At 40.2% G+C, this 15,871-nt stretch overlaps 1 pseudogene; it reads right to left on the bottom strand.

Annotated features, from left to right (window-relative positions):
- The window catches only part of LOC134041947 (uncharacterized), a 29,229-nt pseudogene extending 18,111 nt beyond the window's left edge, over window positions 1-11,118 (bottom strand).
- Window positions 11,119-15,871: the final 4,753 nt, after the last annotated feature.

A 15,871-nucleotide genomic window follows, 5' to 3' on the forward strand; every position in this document is an offset into this window, starting at 1 on the left:
CAGTGAAAGCATTTAGCTGAAAGGCAGCTATAGGAGAAAATGCTACAAACCAATAAAAGTAAAATAGCCTTTTGCACTATTCCCATCATCTTTGAAATGAAGAAGAATGGACAGGCAGATCTGAAAAATAATTTCTCACTTTGCATAATATGTCAAGAAATAAAAATCAATTAATGATGCTAAATTTGCACCAGTTAAGAGCTAGGTTTGAAAGGCGAAGAGGAAAACAATCTCCCCTGTGTTTATAGTAGATGGCACTTACTGATTTCTAACAGATTTTATTACATCAAAAATTCATATTTGATTTGATTGTAAGCAACCTCAACTTTTATTAGAGGGATTTTTATAGCCTACAATTAGTTAGTGCAATGAAGGCACTTCCATTACAAACCCCATAGTTCCAAAATTACTCATTGCAGGGATTTTGTGTTAAGAAATTATTTTTCATCTATGAAGGTGTAAACACAAACCAAACCAAACTAAAACTTATACATCATTCAATAATTACAAATCACAAAAGCAGCTCTCTTGAATTTTCAGCTTCTTCATTAATATGGTGTCAAACACATCCTCAGTCTGGTCAAAAGATTAATATTATATATATATAATATATATGTGTATGTATGCAAATAATACATATGCATATATATAGTATTACATTTATTATTTCATATATATAGTATTATATATATGAAATAAGAATGCTATTGGCACTGATGTGTGGTCTACACTTTTTGTTAACCTTAGAAATATGTGCTAACCTGATGTGAATGAGAAGTTTATCCTTTACTCATCATCAGCCTGATCCTATTAATTTTTTTTTTTTTTCCACTGAGCTCTTACCTCTTTCACTGTAATCCAGAGATGTTCAGCAAATTATGGGAAGCATTTGGCATTACTCAGCTTTAGACCCAAAGTGCACCAGTGTTTTGAGAGCTGGCCTCCTTCAGTGAGGTGCTTTACTTTTAATCTAAATACCTAAATAAATTTTTCTGTTCAAAAACAACACAGACACCCCTGAAAAGGAGCTAACTGGTAAGTAAGAATTTAGCAGCCTGCTTTTAAGGGTTCTAAAATAAATATTGTCCTCACTGCACACACCAACAATTTCTTGTGTATACAGATTTACCTGCAGAAATGTGTTGCTTCCTCATGTTCTTCTCTCCCCACTGTCAGTGAAGGGGTTCTTCTGTGGTACACATCAGTCTCTAGTCCTCTGCTGAGGATGTCCTGGGTTTCTTCTGGCAGGTGTCCATGGTAACACAGAACTCTGAGAATATTTACGAACCCTCTCTGTGTTTTTAAAACCACAGTCTGCATAAATTCAGTAAACTTTATTGCTTAATCTGTCAAAAAGAATTAATGCATTTTGCCTAATTATGTAACTATTCCATTCCCAGCATAGCTCTTAGTAGTGCAATCCAAGCCCTACAAATCAAGTAAGTGAAAGAGATTTGGGAGTATATCAGTGTCAGCAGCGGAACTCCTTTTTAGGAATGTGAATGCCATGTGATGGTTCAATTTTAATATGAATATAACCTTCAAAGAGGCCTCAGGAACCCTTTATTAACAGCAGTCTGTCAGAGTATAGTGTGCTTAGTAAATTGTGACAGGGCAATTGAGAGCCATCAGAAATGAGTATTTCTGCCCTGGTGATTATTTGTGAGGAAAACTTATTCTGACTGTTCTTACATAAAGAGAAAGCCCATGGGTTTAGGATGAGGAGTAAATGTGTGGGAAGTCCTTCAGTGGAAGCTAAGAAAAGTCAAGAACCTGTTTAATGAAAAGGACTAAAGCCTGCTGAAGCAGGATACCATTTCATTATCAGAAGTAAGATCACTGGGCCCAAAGGTGAGAAACATTGATTGACTAAAAAGCTGGGACCACATTAAGGAAAAGCTGAGTGAAGATGTTCTTAGGAAATGATAGCATTGTCACTGATGTGAGGTTTTCTGTGTTTTAGGAGAAAAACATGCACATTTGAGAGATAATTTACCCATTTTTTAAAAAGTCACATATGTTAGCTCTAAGCAAGTTAAATAGAAAATGTGAATATTTCACTGTCAAGGGGTGAGTCATACCTAAACTAAAGGGAATTCTAGCCCTGACTTCAGGGATTCATTGAACACTGTATTTATTTCATGAAATCAAAAGTCTGCACCTCAAACAGACTTAGGAAAAATGACTGGTGACGATGGAGAAGTAAGGAAAAAAAAAAAGGGGGCTTGCAGATGTATCTCTTCCCTCTTCTCTGTTTTTTCCAGTTTAGGTCTGAGAAATACTGACAGAGGTGGGCATATAGCTAGGTAGCACAGGCAGAATGAGTCATAAATCCAAGACAAAAATTTTTCCCCAATGAAAAATAAACACAAACTAATACTTGGGTAGTTCTTATCTAATGTGTCTGCACACAGTGTTTGCTGTAGTGCCTCCACTTCAGGGGTTTCTTTAATTTTGAAAGCAGGAATCCCATGAGCCACTCTTGAAGTTGGCAGATGTAGGCTTTTAACATTGCTGGCCCTATTCCCATTCTTTGAGTCAGGCTCATGATCTTTCCTTTTCAATCTTGTAGATGAAATAGGGACTCCTGAAAAGAAGAGTGAGCCTTGTTCCCTTTCAGACCAACAGCTCCAGTACTAGAATCACTGCTGCTCGTGCTGCAGGAGACATCTTGTTCACCTGAAATTGCTTGAATGTCTTGTTTTCTTGATCTGCTGTATTTCCTAACTGAGATTTATTTTTTTTTCTGTTCCACTGGATTTATCTGTAGCATAATCACCATCAGAAAGATCCCTATGTCTGTCAGCGTGATCTACTCCCTGAGGCACAATCCCTGAGGCTACTGATCTTGAGCATGGTGGGATTTGGGGTAATCATCCCTTTTTGGGTGTAAGCAGCTTGACTCACAGAAGAAAGATGCAACTCGCCATGTCAAGGTATCTGCTCCCTTCCTTTGCCATTCTTACTGCACAGTTGAGGATGAACTTCCCTTCCCCACAGTCTCAAATGTAATTTTTATTATATCTTATCAGTGACCATCTCAAACCCACTATGGGTTTGCCTTTTGCTTCCCGAGTTGTGGCTCCCCACAACAATTTCCTGTGGGCAGACCTGAACCCACTTCTGACCCTGTGTGAATGAAGGACCTGCACCCCACTCTACCTCCTTATTGTGATCTGTATCTACATCCTGGAGTGGATAAGGCTTTGGTAAGGCTTCTAAGGGGATTTTTGTTCCCTCTATGAGATGACCTTTCAGAGGCTGATCCACCCTATCTACGCCCCATGGTTCTTCCAGCAGTTTTGCCTGCTTTCCCTAGAGGATTCATGTGATGAGTCTCCATTACCTCACCTACTTGTAGGTTTGCATCTGTCACTGTTTTGGGACATGGTTGCAGGATTTCAGGCCAACTTCTCTGTGATGACTCACCAAGATTTTCCTTTGAGTCTTCATCTCCCCAGTCACTTATTTTCCTTCTTCACATTGCTCAACTAATTTGTTTCATGGTCAGTCTTAACCTTTTTCTCCCTGTCAGCTAAAACACAGTCTGCCTTTTTTTCATGTGTATCCATCTGCATGGAGCTACTGACCTGCCGATTTAGCTGAGACCATTCCCCTAGCTGCAGTATGCCTCTGTTCACTTGGCCAGACTGGGAGAAATGACCCCAGCAATTCAAACCAGCTCTTCTGGAATGCTTCCTATCTTCTTTTAAATACTTCTGTTCAATTTTTCTGAGCCTTGCCATGCTCTCTCTTCATGTCAGAAAAACCTTTCAAGGTGTTATTTTTGGGCTGCTCTGGAAGAAAATTAAGTCCTGACAATCACAGACAGAATCATTCTACAGAAAGGAAGATTACAGTTACAATAACTGAATAAACTGAGACACCAGAAGTCTAAAAGACCCCGGGTATAGATAACTGAGTAGATAAGAAACAGCCCTGATGTTACAGGGAAGGTGCAAGAAACACCTTTTTAGAAGCGGTCGCTACATGATAACTCCATTCACTCATTCATTAGTAGAGACAAAGAGTTACGATGGTACTAATTGTTTATATGATAGAAGATGAGAAACGTTCTGTCCTTCTTTGTTTTCAGGGGAAGTTCCAGTAGGGGAAGTTCCAGCAGTTTTTACGATGTGTCACAGAAATACACAGCTGCATCATTTTGAGATGTTATTTTGCCAGGGAGACATAGGGAAAAATTCTGCGTGATGAAATGAGCATCTTTCAAGTCACCAAGCCAAACCAAATGCTGAGTCTGACACCTAGAGGTGTCAGGCATAAGCTCATCTCAAACTGTACCCACAGCAAAAGGCAGAACATTCTCACTGTACTCGACCTTTGCACAAAACCTGCATTTGGAAATGCCTCCATTATCACAGTAGTGGCACATGACAGACCAGTTATTATGGAGCAAACAGAGTCAACCTTAATGTCTAATTTAACTAAGCATCTTGTGACCTGGGCACAAACTGTGACCCAGAAAATAGGTGAAAACAGAGGAAATCATGGGGGAATTAATTGTGACTGAGTAATACAGCCCTTTTCTTTTTCACTTTGGGGAAAAATCTTCTAATATCACACAAAAGAACAATGGAAAAATGTGCTACCATGTAATGAACCAAAACAGAGCCCACACAAAATCTCTGTCCATGAATATTTGTCAAAAAACAAAGTGAATGCACCAGTGGCAACCGTACCTGTTGCTCCTTCTGCTGTTTTTGTCTGAGATGACTGTATGCTTTAAGTTGCTCTTCAAAACATTTTTCAGAAGTCTTCTAATACCAACTGCTAGTGTGATTTGTCTAAGCAAGGAACAAGAAGGTACTTATTTGTGACATTCTCCAATTAGTTTTCTTTTGATAATTTGAATGGAGGTTATATGGAGTTCAGAACTGCAAACGGTCTCTGCAATTCTTTTTAAAATGTGAAGTTTGTTAGTAAAATCTCCCTATTGTATGAATCCAACTATCACTTAAAAACATCCTGTCTAGACAAAGCATTAATTATACCTCCAGCAAGCAATATTTTTTGCCTAGTATTAGTCTGTCCTTAAAAATAAGAAGATAATAGTTAAAAGGAAGGATATTTCAGTCATTTTCTCCAGACAAGAGTTGATGACAATCACAAAGAACTCACTACGTCTCTGGTACAGTGGCTCGAATTTGATGGTGAAGAATGATAGAGTAGAAAAAAATAATGTCTATGATGTTGTAGAGAGCCAAATTGAAACCTGGCTCAAAATGAAGCATAGTACAGCATACATGAACATAATTCAAAGGAAATGTGCTTGAGCCTTAATTTAGTCACTTATTAACAATTTCTACTAAATATTTTAAAATTCTACGGTTGATATAAGTGGTGGTCATGCAACACATCACTGTCCTTTCTACACCCCATCTCTTCCCATCACCACTGTACCATGGAAAACCTTTTGATTTGTCAGTCTGTTACCACACCATGAGCTAAAAGTATTAGATCTGTAGGGAAAGCTCTTGCTAAAGAGGACTCAACATTAGACAGTACTCGTTTCAGTGAAGCTTCCTTCCAACCAGATATAGCCTGGTGCCACAGTTAAAATGTCATGAAGAGCTGGAGAACATTCTGTGCTTTAGCTTCATCCAGCTCATGATAACACCACAATGTGAACCAAGGCACAGCAAGTAGGGGTGAGTGGGAGACAGACTTCAGAAGCTCACTGCTGATCCAAAAATGCATACATAGACAGGGCCACTTGCCCAGACATGCATATGGTCCTGACATACCTTCCCAGCCTTCCACTCTGGAGGTCCCTGTCTTCCTTTTCTGTCCAACTCCCATATGGTTAACACATGAAAATTCTCATGACATTTGCTCTCAGTCTGTGCTTTCCTAGAAGTTTGCTGCTTCTTTTTATACTTGATGGAAGGCTCAGTGTGCCAAACACCTGGTGCTTCTATCTGAATCAGCTGAGGAAAGATAACAACTCTGAGCATTTTTTCCATCACCAGTGCCAGCCCACCCATTCTTGCCCATTGTGAGCACCCCCACAGTGTCCTTTCGCAGCGTAGTGATGAACCAGATCAGAGAAGTGATCCAAGTTAAACGTTACATTTCTTCTCTTTGCAGATAATTTTAACATTCAAAAATTACTTCACTGCCCTGTTCAATATATAGGCATATAAAAATTTACCTTGGCAAGAAGAGGCAGAGCAAAGACGGGGATGAATGAGCTGCCATCACAAACTGATAGCCATTGCAGAAGTGATGGCATATTGGTAGATTTTATCTCTCCCTGCCAACTTTTGCCTTACTTCTATGCATTTAAGGTCACAGCTACACAACCAGTTAATTTATATGGGCTAGACCAGCATCCCATTACACAGAAGTAGATCAGCTACCAGGCCATAGATCTGCCCAATTTTTGCCCATGCACACTTGCCATTCTCAAGAAAAAGGAAAGAGCCATTGTATTGCATATATAACACAAAGAGTATGTATACCATCAAGGAAAATGTGTTTGCAGCTTGACTGACTGACTAAAATAATTTCTCACCTGGCTCTCTGTATTTCCAGTCTTCATCTTCCCCTCTATGCTAAAGTGAGATGAAGAAATCTCTTCCTTTAGTTGTTCTCTTTGATATTCTTTAGCAGCAGAAAAAGTTTCAGAAAAACTACTTTCTTTTAATTGACTGCTCTCTAAGCAGCAAGAAAAAGGGCAATGTAAACAAAGCCATTACAGAATGAATAAATGAAAAAGGAACATCCTAAAATAATTAAAAATATTTGTAGTTTTGACAACATACACATGGTTCTGATTTTTGAAAACATTTTACAGAATACAACTGAGTTAAGTAGGTGGAAGGATGTACATTGTGGGGAAAAAAAAAGAGGCTTCTGATCCTCAAGTCTAGTGCTGGAGTCATGGAAAGGACAAATGGTAAGGTGCATGTTCCCTGCCTACAGAGATTTATAATGCTTGCTTAATGTGTTCACTACAGAACGTGGCAGTGGAGGCACTGCTAGACAGTACTGAACAACTTGTGTGTCTATAATTATGCGACTTGCGAGCCAGTTCATTAAACAGTTTAATAAGCAGTATTTGTACATATGAGAGTTTCTAACCTAGCATTTTCTATTCTATTCCACAAAATTGCAGGTGTGTGCATCTTCCTATTGAAGCTTACTGGTTATGTTCGCCACAAGAAGGCAGCTTCTACTTCACTTAATTTTCCTCTGAGTGTCAGCTAGCGGTAAGTTTCTCTTTTAGGTCAAGTTAGGGCTGACAAGTGGAACAAAATGCCCTTATTTGCTCATTCATACCACACACTGTTGCTGTAGCAGAAACTATATAACTCACTTCATCATGTAAATACAGCCATTAGTATTCCAGTCCTCTGGAACACACTGGAAGGACTTTCTGGTCCAACAACAGGAATACAAATGTTTGTATTCATCCCTCAGTCTTTCCCAGCTGCACACCAAATATCCTCAAACTTCTCCAGTCCCATAGCAGACAAGCAGTGCTGTTTCTGCAACCTTCCTGCCTGCCCTGATTATGGCTGAGGAGGAAGAGGTGACAGAGTAAGTGGACAGCAGTAAGTGATGCAGAACCCATGTGTCCCTTCTCACAGGTCTCATATGTGGGGCAATGTTACCTCCAGAGTGCTTTAATAGGAGAGGTGCCCAAGTTCTTTAATTTTCAACTAGTGCTTCCCAGAGAAAGGCAAGAGCAATGTGTCCAAGCAGCTGTGTAATTCACTTTTCTTTTCTTCTTTTCTTTTCTTTTCTTTTCTTTTCTTTTCTTTTCTTTTCTTTTCTTTTCTTTTCTTTTCTTTTCTTTTCTTTTCTTTTCTTTTCTTTTCTTTTCTTTTCTTTTCTTTTCTTTTCTTTTCTTTTCCATTCTCATCTTGAATATCTACTCAGGAAAGGTTTTTTGTGGGGAAATCTGTGGACTGAAGCAATGGCTCAGTGCTTAACTCCTTAAATAAGAAATGTTAAGCAAACTGTTGATATGCTCACATTTGTGTTTCCAGCAAGGAAAACCCAGACACATCACTACAGTCTGAGAAGCCTCAGCTAGCTCAGTCCTCAAGTGCAAATTCAACTGAAGCATATTTTGAAGACAGTGCACTGACCAGAAGTGACCAGCTGGAATTTACCCTGATATTATAAGGTCTCTGCACTTTCAAACCTTAGTTTTACACACGAGGCAGGTTGAAGTTGGCAGTGCTGCCAATAAAAAGCAGTCACACTTCTACCTGTCCTAGTGTGCTCTTGCTGTCCAATTCCTGCTGTCTGGTCTTACTCAACTTGTTTGTCAATAATCTGGATGGAAAAGGATAAGAAGCACCCTAAGCAAATTTTCTGATGATCCAAAACTGGGGGGAATGGCTCATCCACATGAAGGCTGTGCTGCCATTCAGTGGGACCTTGATAGGCTGGAAAGTTGGGCAGAGAAAAACCTGATGAGGTTCAACAAGGACATGTGCAGGGTCCTGCAGCTGTGGAGGAATGACCCCAAGTACCAGCACAGGCTGGGGACAGACCTCCTAGAGAGCAGCCCTGCTGAGGAGGACATGGGATAACAGATGGGTGACAAGTCATTGCTGGATGGCAAGCTGATCATGAGCCAGAAGTGCCCTTGGGGCCAGGAAGGCCAATGAGATCCTGGGGTGCATTGGGAACAGTGTGGTTAGCAGGTTGAGGGAGGTTATCCTCTCCCTCTACTCAGCCCTAGTGAGGCTATGTCTGGGTTACTGTGTTCAATTCTAGTCTCCACAGTTTAAGAAAGACAAGGATTAACTGGTGAGGGTGCAGCAGGGGGGTCACAAAGGTGATGAGGGGGGTGGAGCATCTCTCTCATGAGGAGAGACTGCAGGAGCTGGGCCTGTTTAGTCTGGAGAAGACTAAGAGGGGACCTCATCAATAAATACAAGTATTTCAAAGGTAGGTATCAAGAGGATGGTGCCAGACTCTTTTCTGTGATGCCCAGAGTCAGGACAGGGAGTAATGGACATAAAGACAAGAAGTTCCACCTTAACACTTCCTTAGACTAAGCATGGCAGAGCACTGGAACAGGCTGCCCAGGGAGGTCATGGGGTCTCCCTCTCTGGAGACATTCAAAAGCCACCTGGATGAGTTCCTGTGTCACCTACTTAAAGTGACCCTGCCTTGGCAGGGGGTTTGACCCTAACTGTTCTGTGGTTCTGGCAATCTGTGATCCAGTGATTCATCCACCCAAAGACCACCTCCAAATCCCCCCCATTTGTACTGTCAGAAATATTTCAGAAGCTCTACTGTGCGCTTCACTGGGCAATGGATTCACGTTCAGTGTAAACCAGCAAGAAAATAATAGTTCCAGGGAAAAGAAGGAGACCAGACTCTTTCAGTGAGAGTACCTGTCCTGAGCTAGCTTCAAGAATATAAAATTAAACTTCCAATTGTATTATGGGAGTGGCTCACAGTATCACAGTCAGGTCTCACTACAGAAGTTCAAAGGAAACCAGGATGCATGTCTGGATTACATTTATATTTTCTTCATTTTTAAGCTGTTTATTCAACTTCTTTTTGCTCATTTTTTGAAGCCAACTTTTGATTTCTTGCAAATTGCTCTTTTATTCTTTCTTACCCTTTGGTATTTTCTCACAGAAGACAAGGCTGGCAAAGCGTAGCCAAGAGAAGATGCCAAGTAGCAGCTTACATTGTTTTAACTCTCAGTGATGCAACTATATACCAGTGTGAGAAAAAACAAGATTGCTGACAGAGAGTAGGCCTTCTTAGCTACAGAAACATGTTCTCACACCTTTGGAAACCATAGCCACATCCTACTTATGCTTTTCCCCTGAATATAACATATTGCCTTCTTCATATAACTTAGATTTTCCAACTTAATAACTTCTTCATTTTTATCTACAAGGTGCAACTTCTCTCAGTATGAGAGGCAGGATGACTGTGATTTGAGAAGTAAAAAAAAAATCAGGTTTACAATACTTTAAAAGCTTTTATTACAAGCCACCACAAAAAGAAAGCACCTTCCCCTGACCTGCAATAAAATCAGTTAGAATCACTAGCAAAGGCAAAGATTCACAGGAGTTGCACAATAGACTTAGGTTAAGATTTCCTTTCCAGCACTTTTTGTCAACCTGAAAGCTGCACATGGTCTCCTGAGATTTCTGAACTGCTCTCATTTGGCATGAACTCCAGGGATCTGCTTTGCCAAGGAGAACATGTTGTCTGTGAGAATTCCAGGCTCTCGGCTTGGGAACAATTTTGTGATGGGAACTAGACAGGAATGAAAGTAGCTGGAAAGCATGAAAGGGCATCATGGCATCGTGGCTGCTAGGTGAGAAGGAATCTCAGAAGAAAGAGAAAAGCCTAAAATAATCACCAGAGAAGAAAAATTAGAGAAGCTTAAGGCAAGTATTTTTACATTGAACTAGAAATCTCTTACTAAACTCTTATGACATAAAAGCAATGTTGCTTTCATGTTTCCTGGTGGTATGTTCAGAATGAAATAATCAAAATCTGCTTCTGTTATTTTATTTAAATTGTAAAACCTGCTTGCTGCAATCATAAGTTGTAATAAAAATTATTATATGAGACAGGGATGCTGAATTAAAGAGAACTTAAAAGGTACTCCTGAGCATGCAAAACCCCCCATTTACCCTAGTACTCCTCAAGTCCACTAGCAGGTAAAAGTTACATATCTCAAAATATTTCTGAGGCATACATTAATGAAAAAGTGGGGAAGGTTTTCCTTTCAGCTCTGGATGGCTGGTTACACATTCTGTTAGAAAACTTATCAGAAGAAAAAACATAAGCAGTTCTACATAGGGACCAAAGTCCAGGTTCACTTCTTCCAGGAAATAAAAAACAACCTTCATAAATTACACTTGCTTTTTTTTTTTTTTTAATACCAAAAATCCTTTTTGTCCTGTGACCTAACTTCAACAAGCAGAAAGGGAATGGCTGAGACTGAAAATGCTTCACCCCTCAGTTAAGGCTGACCTGTGGATTTGAAACCTGTCAGGCACAGACTCAGGAAGATCCCAACTCACTACTCTTGAATGCTTTGTTACTCCTTTAAATGTATGGCAATATTAAAGCAACTACCTTTACCATAATAACATAAATCATAGCCCTACTATTCTTCATATTTTATGTCTTCAAAACTTAATGGAACCAAATTAATCCAGTGTCCTTTGCTATCCTAAACTTACACTGCCTTCAGTAACAGAAGAGGACTTTGAGTGCAGGTTTTTCTGCCTTTTAATTCAAGTCTGCATTTTGTCTGTGGCCTTATGTGTTAGCTGAATGTAGCTGGATATGTAAATACACCCAAAGAGAATCCTATAAATATATTTCTTACTGTATGAGCTTTGCCCTGAGTTCATAGTATTAACTGTACTTTCTTTCTTCAGAAATACAGTAAAGAATTCACAGCACTGGGGCAGGGGGAAGAGAAATTTCTATGATGAACCATAGCAGACTTAAGACATGTTCCTTCTCACGCTTCAGCCCTTCCTGAGAACCCAAAAATTGTGGCACAGCCACAGAACAGTTCTGCTCCCAATGAACTACAGGCAGGAACAACAAGCAGCTTGCTAATTATGGCATTTGGGCAGAGATTAATGAGCAACATAATTACTCCATGGAGGTTCTGCTTTGATTAGAAAGATTGGAAGTCACAGACTGTGGACTTGTTCCACCTGGTCACCCCAAACAGCTTGATGGCTTTTGCCTGTCATTTCAACCAGCCTTTTCTCTGAACAGGAATGATGAATGTTTAATTTACTCAACCATAGTCTCCATCCTCTCTCTTTCTCAGGCTGTCTCCCTAATATTCAGCAGTGGGTCTTGACAGCTAATTCCCAGTGGTGTAGCTCCATCAGGAAATCTAGTACAGTGACAGCCATGCTTGTTTGTACCACTGCTGGTGTGGCTTAGCTTCTGGCTTCAGGGTCAGTGTTTGAAATCCTGCTTATCCCACCCCAAACACCCTGATTGCCACACACCACCTAGTTTGAAAACAAGACCTTCAAACAGATCTGACACTGAGTTCTTTCTCGAGTTTCTCACTCCCTTCAGTCTCATATTTCTCTGCTCTGCCAGCAACATCAGGAAGCTCAGAAAGGGCCCCAGGATGGAAGCAGACAACCCAAGCTGCAGCAAGCCTGGTTTTTCGTGATCTCTGTGGGGCTGATGGTTGGCCCTTGCTTCCCACCTGGTGCATCTACCCCAGCATACACCTCCTGCCTGCATCCATGCTCCACAGTTCTGACAGCCACACAGCTTTTCCAGCAGCTGTGAACCTGATCAGTGACAGCACCTCCTGCACCCCAGTGTTGCAATGATCTGCATGTCCCTTGTTTATCCATTCCAACATTTTGCCATTCCTACAGAAGGTTCTCTGAACCCATGAGGTTGAGAGGGACTGAAGTAAAGCCCTTTTATTTTGTTAGCTAACAACAGGTGTTATGCTTATTAGTGAAGTAGATGAAACTTGCTAAAATCTCATTTTCTTTTATGAAAGCAATAATGTAAGGTCAAATTTCCCTAAAACAGTGTCAGCTCCAAGAGTTTCCAGGATAGGGGGCAAGGGAATGGCCATAAACTCTTGTAATCGTTAATTGTGCCTGCAGTTATGCCTATTGTCTTGAGCAAACCTTTGCAAGCAGATGTTCCTCATATGGCAACTGAAATAAATAGAATTTTGATTATTAATTATTTCATCCAAACTGGCCAAATTAGGTGTGCTATGAAGTATTTTTATCATATGCATGAGGGAACAACAAAAGACATGGCTGTCCAAGAGGACTTAGTCACACACTTTATGATTAGAAAGTGGGAAAAAAAAACTCTGAAAAAAATGTAAGTTTTCAATTCTAAAAAGTTGTTGGTAAGACCTCATCAGGCCTACACTGAATTCTAGCATGACAGGCACCATCACATAGTTCTCCTGTCTTCTGAAGTCTTAATATGAGATTCTTGCACAGATCCTCAATTGGACCAAGAAGCTTGACATTAGACTGAAAAATATTAATGCCAGATCAATGTACAGATGCAAACAGCAGATGCCTTAGGGCTTAGCTCATGGTTTAAGTGAGGCTGCCTCCCCAGAAGGTTATCTGAGAACCAGCATCAATCCAAGGGGCACTTGGCTTTCCTGTGCAATTATGGATACTCCCTGTCTGATGCTATGCACAAGCAGCCCTGCTAAAACCAGGCCAACAGTCTCAAAAATTTGCATAATTTTCCTAAATTCTTCTTTCACCTTGGGATCACTGAGGAGAATGTGCTTCAGCTGTGGACAGGGTGAGAAGGGGTGGGAGCTCCTCTTTTTCTGCTTGCTGGACAGATGGTGTTTTCCAGCAAATGAAACTGTTTGAGGAGTAGTATCATGCTGTTAGGAACAGGCTGTTCTATTAAAGGTAAGAATCAGTTAACAGCAGCATGGTATATATTTCTTCCTCTTCTTTCATCCATGAAAAGCTGGACCTTTCATATGTAGGTGCAGAAGAGAAAGGCTATTTCAGCTTCTCTGTAATTTTTACCACTACGTTATAATTTTCTGTACTACTGTTCAAGACTGCTTCAACAGAAGTCTATATGGGAGGTCTTTTATTAAATATAAAGGTTCTTCTGAAAGTTTATTACACAGAAGAGGAAAGAAGTGTTTTCAGGAGTTTACAGCTTGTATGCAAAATGTACAAAGAAATGAATGTTTTAGTCCATCTGCCAGAGGAGGAGCCCCCAGCCACTGAAAGCATCTATCAAACCTTCTCTTTCTTTAAAGAACTGCTGCATTTCACTGCTGGAGTACAAGCAGCAGCAGGTGCAGTTGCCAGTGTCAGGAGAGATTCCCTGAGTACCTGGCTTATAAAGGGCGATGATTTTCTGCTGTTCAGCCACCAGCCTTTGCAGCTACTCCATCTGCTGCTTCATCAGCTGGTCCTGCTTCCTTGGACCCTGAAAACATCAGCAAGATATAGTATCAGACTACATTTCTGCATGGTTTTTAACCAGAAAGAATCGCCATATCTGAGCTTTGGGGGTAGGCATCTCTTAAAGTGTGTATTCCTTTAAAAAAAGAATTTTGCTGCTCGTATTTAAAGCTTTTTTACCATGTTAGAACTCAAAGGGTACCTGGCACTGTGCAGGCAGTATGTGCCTTGCCAGGTTTGGCTGCTCAGCCTCACATCAGCCAGCATTTTTTTTCTGGTCTCTGTGCTGGGATTTCCTTCCCACAGAAGAAAAAATGCACAAAAGGAAGAGAAGTGTCCACCTGTGTTTCATACCAAGAAGGTGCTGGAACAGCATCAGAGGACATGATATCATCACATCAAGCTTCACTCCAAAACTTAAAAATGTGCCAAGATTCAACATTTTATTCTAGAACTACATGATAAATGGAAGTTACCAGTCACCAGTGTTGTTGGAGAAACTGAGCTTTCAAAAGTCAATATCGACACACCAGAGCTGCAAGTAGAGGGAAATATAAGCATGGTTTGAAAATAAGGATGAAAGGATAGAAGAATGATTCTGTTTGACTAAATTGCTGTCACTATTTCCATAGCCCTTCCACAGGCCAGGCACTCCCCTTTGCTTCCCCACAGGTACATACCTATCCAGCTTGTTTTGATTTTCTGAGTTTCCCAGTTGGTATCTATTCGAGTCCTTCTTTAAGCCATCTGTTTCTCCTGCCCTGTCCACTGAGAACTACCAGAGATCAGTAGTGCAGGTTATAGGTCTTTTTTTCTCTTTTGTTTATTTATGTGAATTACCAGATCTATCCCAGAGCTAAAACTCACTGTGTAAAGACACTCTCATGTTGCTGCTGTGCCAGGACCTTCCCAGCAGTCTACCTGTCATCCTTTTCACTCTGCTGTCTCTCTGTCTGATATTATTCAACAGCACCATGTAACAAAACAAAGCCCAAGTCCACCTTTTCTTCACCAGACTCTTTAAGAAGGGTTCGAGTAACTCACATAGTTAAACGTTAGAAGGCACCAAAGAACAAACAATGCCCAAGATCCAGTATCAGATTTTATGACAAGTTTACAGTTTAAGTTTTATTACCAGTTTATTGTCAGTTTACAATATTGACAGTTTATACAACATTGTCAGTTTACAGGATACATTCTGGTCATTAAACTTAATGACCTGGTTTATGCCATCTGAGAACAGAAGTGGCAGACTCCCAGGACTCACAAGAAATTATCTTGAACTGCAGCGTTACTTACATTATTACTTTCACAACAACCAAGGAATAACAATTTTTCTTCCCCTATATTTAAAGTACTACTCTCTTCTTTAGAATTAAAAAAAATATGCTAAAATGATGATAGACCTCCAGTGGAGAAAGGATTGAGAACTGCCAGCATAGATACATGCTAAGTAATAAATTCAACTGTGTTAGAAACATAAGTTTCTTTTAAAAATGCAACTTAGGCACTTTATTGTTTACTATCTTATGAGAAGCAGATGGAACATTCAGTGGAAGAGATACTGTGGAGTTGCTTCCGTGCACCACTTTGTCAAAACTAGGAAGAGGAAGTCAGAAATGGAAAAAAAATAAAAAGAACATGGAGCATGAGCTGAGAACTGATAAAAAGACATATGAAAAAGAACATGAACGTGCCCCACAACCATTACAGACACAAGAATGTGGACCCAGATTATGCAATCCTTCTCCCTAGAAGGAGGGAGATAGAAATAACTGTCAAAGAAGAGGAATAAGAGCAAGATTGTTTAATTGTCTCTTGTGAAAATCACTTTGTTGCATGGATGCATTAGAGCAGCAATATCAGACAAGGGGTTATGATGCACTCCCCAGTCTTGCCAGTAAAGCTTCCTTTAGGTATATATATGTATAGTACACCTATATACA

The sequence above is a fragment of the Cinclus cinclus genome, chromosome 3, assembly GCF_963662255.1.
Source record: "Cinclus cinclus chromosome 3, bCinCin1.1, whole genome shotgun sequence".
In the NCBI taxonomy this organism is placed as follows: Eukaryota; Metazoa; Chordata; class Aves; order Passeriformes; family Cinclidae; genus Cinclus; species Cinclus cinclus.